This window comes from Oryctolagus cuniculus, chromosome 17 (genome assembly GCF_051225735.1).
Source record: "Oryctolagus cuniculus isolate XC-2025 breed Fujian yellow rabbit chromosome 17, ASM5122573v1, whole genome shotgun sequence".
NCBI lineage: Eukaryota > Metazoa > Chordata > Mammalia > Lagomorpha > Leporidae > Oryctolagus > Oryctolagus cuniculus.
Genome location: NC_142883.1, coordinates 64,789,037 through 64,796,423, shown reverse-complemented (window position 1 = coordinate 64,796,423; position 7,387 = coordinate 64,789,037). Strand labels below are relative to the sequence as shown.

The 7,387-nt window shown below is 66.1% G+C and overlaps 1 protein-coding gene across 2 annotated transcripts in view; it reads left to right on the top strand.

Moving 5' to 3' along the window:
* Positions 1 to 1,430: 1,430 nt before the first annotated feature.
* The window catches only part of KCNJ12 (potassium inwardly rectifying channel subfamily J member 12), a 33,168-nt gene continuing 27,211 nt past the window's right edge, over positions 1,431 to 7,387 (top strand). The window contains 1 exon segment of one of the 2 annotated variants that reach the window (NM_001199109.2): positions 1,431 to 1,988. The gene's annotated coding sequence lies outside the window, so the exon portion shown is untranslated. 2 annotated transcript variants of the gene reach the window in all.

Sequence of the window (7,387 nt, the reverse complement as noted above, 5' to 3'; positions counted from 1 at the left end):
AGATGCTCCACGCACGGTAGCATCTTTATCTGTAAAATGGGCCAGTTGTGAGTATCCGCCCCAGAGGGTCACGGAGCCAGTGAACTAAATAACCATTTGTGAAATGTACCTGTCATGCCCTGTATGAGATAAACCATTATTTCCTTAGCACAAAACCCAGCACATGTTGCGTGCCCGATGAACCTCAGCGGTTTTAACCCACTTTAGGCATACAAATCTCCAGGTTTCACGACAGCACCGAGAGGTAGGAATTCCCGCTGTCCTCAGCGGATGATGGGGAAACTGAGGCACCAAGCAGCAAAGCCACCTGCCTCCCCAGCAGATGTGATTCAGACCCAGGGCGGCCAGGGGAGGTTGATGAGTGCTCCAAGGAGTGACCCCACCCTGGGAGGCACCTGCCAGCTGCCTGGAGCCTGGAGCAGGTGGGGCCGGCAGGCCTCTCTGCTTTGCCAGCCATCTGGGCGCAGGCCAGAGAGCCCTCCTCCCTGGTTAGAACGCTGCAGCCAGTCTCCCTGCTGTGCAGACACATAATTATATTTCACATTAAAGGGAAGGCTGGAGGCCGACAGGGCCGGGGAGCCCTTTGAGGCTGAGGCTCTGGGCACAGCCCTGCCTCCGTGGCCCAATTCTGCGGCCCTGGGGCTGAGTGGTGGTGGTGGTGGTGGTGGGGTCAGACCCTGATAAAATGGGGTTTCCCTGGGTTGGGGCGCAGCTGGGCAGGTTTCTCTGCTAGATGAGAGGCCGGTACCCTGCAGGAGGCAGAGAGAACTGAAGCCCAGACAATGAGCCCCAGGGAGGCTGGGAGGGCAGGGCACCTGGGGACAGGCTGGGAAGAAAGCCTGGCCTCCAGAGTCCGGTGGGCAAGAAAAAGGGGTCACATGGGGGTCAGTCGGCAGAGGGGGGTGGAGCACAGAGGAGAAAGCAGGGGAGGAAGCCAGGCAGAGCAGGAGAGAGATGCCGTGTGCCTGGTGGGTGCACGAGCCGAGCTGTGTGCACGTGGACACATGTGCAGATACCACCCTGCATGCGCAGCTATGAGGGTGTGTGCACGCCTGTGCACCTGCTACCGGCATGCATGCGGGGGCACGCACTTTGCACGTGAGGGTGCGACGCCCAAGTCTGGGTATCCGACTGTGTGCACACGTGTTCCGGATTCTCCTGTCTGTGCGTGCATACCTGTGTGTGTGTGTGTGTGTGTGTGTGTGTGTCCCCGGGAGGATGTGATTGTGTGTGTGTGTGTGCGTGCGCGCGCGCGTCCCAGCGCGCAAGTGGCTGGCTGTGTGTGTGTGTGTGTGTGTGTGTGTGTGTGGCGGGGTGGGGTGGGGGCGGCCCAGAGCTCGGAGGGGGCGCCAGGCCCGGCCGCTGCCGCGGTGGGCGGGGGCAGCGGCGGCGCGGCGCGGGGCGGGCGTGCTCTCGGCGGAGAGTTGGAGGAGTTGCCGCGCCGGGCTCCGGTGGCAGCAGGGCGCGGAGCTGGGTGCGCGCTGAGCCTCTGCCTCCCGCCGCCTCCTCGCCCTCCATTCCTCGCTCCCCGTCTCTCCACCGCCAAGCCGCCGCCACCGCCGCCTCCCTGGGAACCGTAGCCGGGGAGGGGGCCTGGCGTGGCCGGAGCCCGTGGGGAGGTGCGGGGCGCCAGGGCGCGGGGGAGCGCGCCGGGCCCTGCCCGGCATCAAATAACAGCCGGCGGGGGAGGGGGTGGGCCGCCGCGCTCACCGCGGGACCGAGGGACGGACGCCAGCCGCGCCCGCCCGAGAGAGCGCCTCGCGGCCGGGGGCGCCGTCCAGGCGCGCGCCCCCGACCCGTGGCTGGAGCTTGGCGATCCGCGTCCCAGACGGACGCGCCCCTCGGCATGGAGCGCCCCCGCGGGCTGCCCTGAGGCGGCGGCGGCGGCGGCGGCGGCAATGCAGCTAGCGCGGCGGCGGCCGGGGCCAGGGACGGCCGCCTGGAGCTCGGAGGACGCGGAGCGCGCCGCGCCCCGGCCACGGACCGAGGTAAGTGCGCGGCCTCCGGCGCGCGCCGCTCCCCCCAGGGCCCGGCCCCGGGCTCTCCGCAGGCCGCCTCCCGGCCTGGAGCAGCACGAGGCGGTGTAGCAACAGGGAAGGTGGGGCGGGAGGGCTTCTTCCTCGTTTCGCTCCCTGGGTGAGCCATCGCAGGAAATGCTGAGTGCGAGCTTTCCTTACCCTGCCGTGTCTCGGGCCACTGCCACCAGGGAACTTTGCTCCCGGCTAACCTTGGTCCCGGGGGGCGCTCCGGGAAACTTTGAGGAGCCCTGGATCACCTCCGGCCGGTTGGCACGGTGGGTGGGTGTGTGTGTTTTGGAGGGAGGTGGGCTCGGAAGGGAACATGCGGACGCACTTCGGAGCGCGCGGCGGTCCTACGCGTGACCTTCCCGGAGACCCCCGCGGGCGAGGTGGGGGTTCGGCGCGGGGCGCGCGGGCTGCACGAGGCTTTGGGAGGGTGCCCGGGCCTGAGATCCGCGGGTGTTTGGAGTCGTTTCTCTTTTCCACCTCCTGTGCGCCAATATAGAAAAAAAAATTTCTGGAAATGGTTCTCCGCCAGCGAGTCTAGAGAGGCTCCTTTTAGCTTCCAGAAGTCGGCCTTGGTCTCGGGGGAGCTGGCCTCTGGCTGAGAAGCCCCTGAGGGCGCGCGCACTTGGCCGCTCTGGGGGGAGCGGGCTGGGAAATCAGGGGTTCAGGGGGCGCCCAGGGCAGGTGGCGGCTGCGGATGGGGGGTGAGGCCCGGGTCGGAGTCTGTGCTTTGGTTCTGGTGGAGCGTGCTTGTTTTGTCTCCGCGTTGCCCACGGGGGTCACGGGAAAGCGTGGATGTGGGAGGCGCCCTCCTGCTTCCCCGCCGCGGGGACCTGGTGCCCCTGCTCCCACTCTGGGAGGGAGTTGTGGGGGGGCGCCTGCTTATCCTGGCGCGTCGCGCTGCCTGTGGCCATTTCGTGTTTCCCGTGCCCAGGCCGGAGCCCTGCCATACAGCGCTGGGGACCTCCTGTCCCTCACACGGGCGTCTCGGAACCCGGGTTCGCAGGCTGCATCTCCTGGGAGCGCCGAGGCGCCCACACGCCGCCGAAATCGGCAGCCGCCTCCTTGAAGGTGCGAACCCAGAAGGCGGGAGCCTGCGGACTACCCCTCGCCCCCTCGGAGGTGCCCAAGGGCGGCACACCCTGACTGCTGTCCGGCCGGGGCCTTCCAGTCTCCCCCTGGGCCAGGCTGCACGTTTGGGGCCCCTCCTCCGGCGGGCAGCTCCGCCCTGGACGGCCGCCATGTGGCGGGAGAGGGTCACGGAGAGTGGGAGAGGCTGGTCTCGGCCTTGAGCGCCACCAGAGGCTTGTCGGCTTTTGGAGAAGTCGGAAAGGGGTCCCTCAGGAGACTCGGCAATGGCTGCCCCTTGGTGTCCTGGGGCCGCCTCTAGGCAGCCAGAGGGGACTTAGGATCGCACCTGTGGGAGGGGACCCTGGGACTGCGAGAGCTTCCATCAGGGGTGCCAAGAGAGCAGGGTTCGAAGGGGACCCTGCTGAGCACCCTTGCGGACAGGGACGGGATTCAGGAGTGCGCCTGGAGATCCCTGTTCTGCACAGCCACAGATCTAGCAGGTGCCAGCCCCAAGGCTGTTACCTCCTCCCGTTCCCCTGGCCAGGGGGAGGGCGTGGCTGAGCCCCCTTCCCCAGCTTTCTCCTGGGGAAGGAGGCAGGGCCTGCATTTGTTTGTCCTCGCCAGAGCTCCATAGATCTTCCAGGTGTGTTCCAGATTGGGCTAGGGGGATGGGATTCAGGGAGCCAAGCTGTGCTCAGAGGAGGAGGAGGAGCCCAGAGCCACACAGTGAGGGTCGGCCAGGAAGGAGCCCTCCTCTGATTCCGCCAGGCCAGAGACTGTCTCCTGCAGCCCTCCTGCCCCAGAACTCTGGGCGGCTTGCAACAGTGAAATGGCAGGGACAGCAGTGACGGTGGCAGTGGCAAGACCAAGCCAACAGCACCCTGCGGCGCTGTCGCACTGGGGCCCGTTCTGCCCGCAGGCAGTTCCCTCTGGCCCAGCCAGGCCTCCGGTGCCTGGGGCTACATTGGCAGTACCAGGCATGACACCCAGAGGCCCTGGCATTCGCACGGCTGGGGCGGAAGTGCCTGTGTCGTTACTCCCAGTGAGCTCTGTGGCCCTCGGCAGGCCCTCCTCCACCAATCCCCCAGGCCGCGGGTGCTAGTGCACCCTGGTACCCACCTGGATGCCACCTCGGCCCCTCCCCCATGGCTGGCAGGCCAAGGTTCTGGGCTGGGCCCTCCCTCTGACAGGTGCAGCTGGTGCCTGTGGCTGGGCGCCAGTCAGGGCTTTACTGTGAGTGACACATGGGCACACCTGCCCCTCCCCTGGGGCCTGCCACTGGAGCCCTGCCACGGGCTGGCACAGAGGAGAGGCTGGGAGGGGGCCGGCCATGCAGAAGGTGTGGTGGGCGTGGGCTGGACCCCACGGGGCACTGGCCGCTCGGCAGGGAGCCGGCTGCAGGGAAAACCTGAAGATAAAAGCCCCGAAACTGGGCCGAAGACTTCAGAGGCGCCGCGGGGGTGGGGCTGGTGGGTTTTTCAGAGGAGCTGGGCCCCGGAGCAGGAGCAGAGCGCTTGCTAGGCACTGGCCGAGGGCCCGGTGCTCTGTGAGCGGATTTAATTTCCTAATGGCCTGCCAGTGTGGAGGGTGGCGGTAGCGCCGCTGTGCAGACAGAGGGAGGAGGCCGGGAGCGGCTCTGGAGAGACCAGGGCCTGTGCCCCTTGGGCCCGGAACCCTGCTGCTCCCCTGGAGGGCGGGGGGCGACAGAGCTGCTCCTTCCCTGGGGCCTGGGAACATTTCGCTTTTTCACTTCCAGGCAGGCCTCACACAGGCCTGGAAGCTGCCTGCCTTCGCAGTGAGGGCCTGGCATGCAGCAGGGGCTCAGAACTTGCTGGCCAAGGCCTCAGGGGGCAGCTCTGGCTTTGCTGTGCTGAGCGTGGGCTCACTTGGGGCCCCTGCATGGCGTCCGGCATACAGAGGGCGCATATCCTTGGCTGCTGAGTGAGTGGAGACCCGGCTGCTGGCCTTGGGGGTCTCCCTGTGTAGGAGGGGGCTCGAGGGCAGTTAGGCAGGGGGAAGAGAGGCAGGCCGTGCCACTGAGACCCAGTCCCTGTACCTCAGTTTCTCCTCTGTGCAATGGCACCAAAGCACCAGCCGTGGAGGCTGCTGGGAGCCCCTGGGTTGGGGGAGTGGAGACATGAGCCTTTGCTTGTGTCTCAGCAGACGTGGAGTGCAGGTAGGCCCTTTCCCTTGTCTTCTCCTCCCCTGCTTGTGGCCCTGGGACTCGGATGTGGAGGAGGGCGGGGGGACCAACAGGAAAGCTGGTGGAATGGGGCTACTCTGGTCAGCCCCAGCTATTGTCTCTTCACCACGTACCATGTACAGGACACCGACTGGGTATCAGGGCCTTCCATGGTCCTGGCCTGGCTTCACCCCCACCCCTCTGTCTCCCTGGCTGTGTCTGCCACAGACCGGGTCTGCGCCCACCTCAGGGCCTTTGCATGTGCCACCTGCTCTGCCAGTGTGCAGCAGGTACTCAGTGAGCACACGGGGCGGGGGGAGACCCCTCCTTGTGGTACTTAGTAGCAGCACTTGCCAGAATGACTGTCCCATTCTGCAGATGAGAACACCGAGCCTCAGAGGGGTGACGTCAGGTCGGGGCTGGAGCTGGGAGTCGGCCCTGCTGAGCCTCTGGCTGCGCCCTGACTCTGTGTCTGTGCCGTCCTCTGCTGCAGGCTCTGAGCCTCGCCGTGTCCCTTTGTGCTTGGTCAGCTTCCAGCTCAGGATGTCCCCACCCCGATGCTGGCAAGCGACGGGAGCCGTCCCATTGCAGCTCTGCGCAAACTGAGGCAAGCAGCGGAGCTCTTCGAATGGGCCAGCCTCTGCGCCTGCTCCCAGCAGAGCCCATGGAGGTGGGGGAGGGGGCGGCAGCACCCGTCACAAGCATTTGCTGGCTACTGGTGGCCGTTGCTCATTTTCTTTGCCCAGCAGCCCTTGCTAGTTGGCCAGGCTCTCCTGGCATCCATCTCACCTCTAAGAAGCCAGCGAGCGCTTCATACAGGTGTGGCCTGGGCCCAGCACGGAGGCGGCCTGAGGCTCACCTGGGCAGCTCTCCCTGTGAGGAGGTGTCTGGGGGGGTGGGGTAGGGTAGGGGCGAGGGTGTGACCCCGCCTTTATGGGAGTGGGCAGCCTGAGGCCAGAGAGGGCCAGCCCCCACCCAAGGGCACAGGGTAGGGCCTGCCCGCTCAGCCGGGGCTGGCGGGAGAGAGCTGGGGGAGCAGGAGGGGCAGGGGAGGTCAAGGAGGAGGTGTGGCATCCCTCATCCGCAACCCCCCCAGCCTGCTCCTCCCTTTCCAGCTGCAGCCTGCGCCCCTCGTGCTGGCGGCTGCAGCCCTGCAATTCTCCAGCACTTAAAGCAAAAATAAATTGCTTCCAGCAGCTGGCTCTCTGGGTGGCAACAGCCGCACCCCCCTCTGCTCGACCCTCCACCCTCAGACTCTGGCTCCTGCTTCCAGCCCAAGGCCAAGTTTCTATTCAGGCCTGCGGGGGGAGGGGATGGGGGAGTCGTGGAGGCCAGCAGAGGTCCTGGGGGCATTGAGGTCTGGGGGGGGGGCGGGTGGAGCTTGGCACGGACCTGGCAGGGTCGCACGGAGGGCAGAGGCAGGGTGGACACGTGGGACCCTGGGGGTGCTGGCCTTGTGGAACTAGGGCCTGGGCAAGGTTGGGGCATCACTCGCTCAGAACCTGGTCACCTGCCCGCGCCCCTGGGAGGCCTCTCCCTTCCCATCTCAGAAAACCTTCGCGTTGAGGATGTCAACACTTGAGTGTCTTTCGTTCTTTCAACAAATGGCTACTGAGCTTGGGCCTGGAGGTGGGGCGCGGCAGGTGGGGGGACGTAGGGAGCCTGAGGCCCACCCTGGGAGAATGAAACAGACCAGCCCACCAGCACCTCGGTCGTCCCGGACTGCGGATTGCCCGGCTCACGTTCTTGGGTTCACTGTCGCGGTTTTGAGTGACAGATGCGTCATGTTTTCGCGGGAGTCTCCTGTCTCCCCTCTGCCCTCCAAAGTGCTGCGTTCTTGGGTTGCGGGGCAGTGGTGCTGGAGAACCTTCTGGGTTCTGTCGCTGTGGCTGTGTGGACCGAGGCAGGGAGCTGTGTCAAGCCATGGTCTTGCTTCCCTGTCGCAGGTGCTGTTCCATCCAGCCACACTGGGTGGGCTCCCGGTGGCCCCTGGACCTAGGGCATGGGGTGGGGTGGAGGGGGCGGGTCATGGTCTCTGGATCTCAGAATCTTAGCCTGGGAGCCTCTGTACCTGTGGAGCTGCACTTGGGTTCTTGGGGTCGTGAAGTTT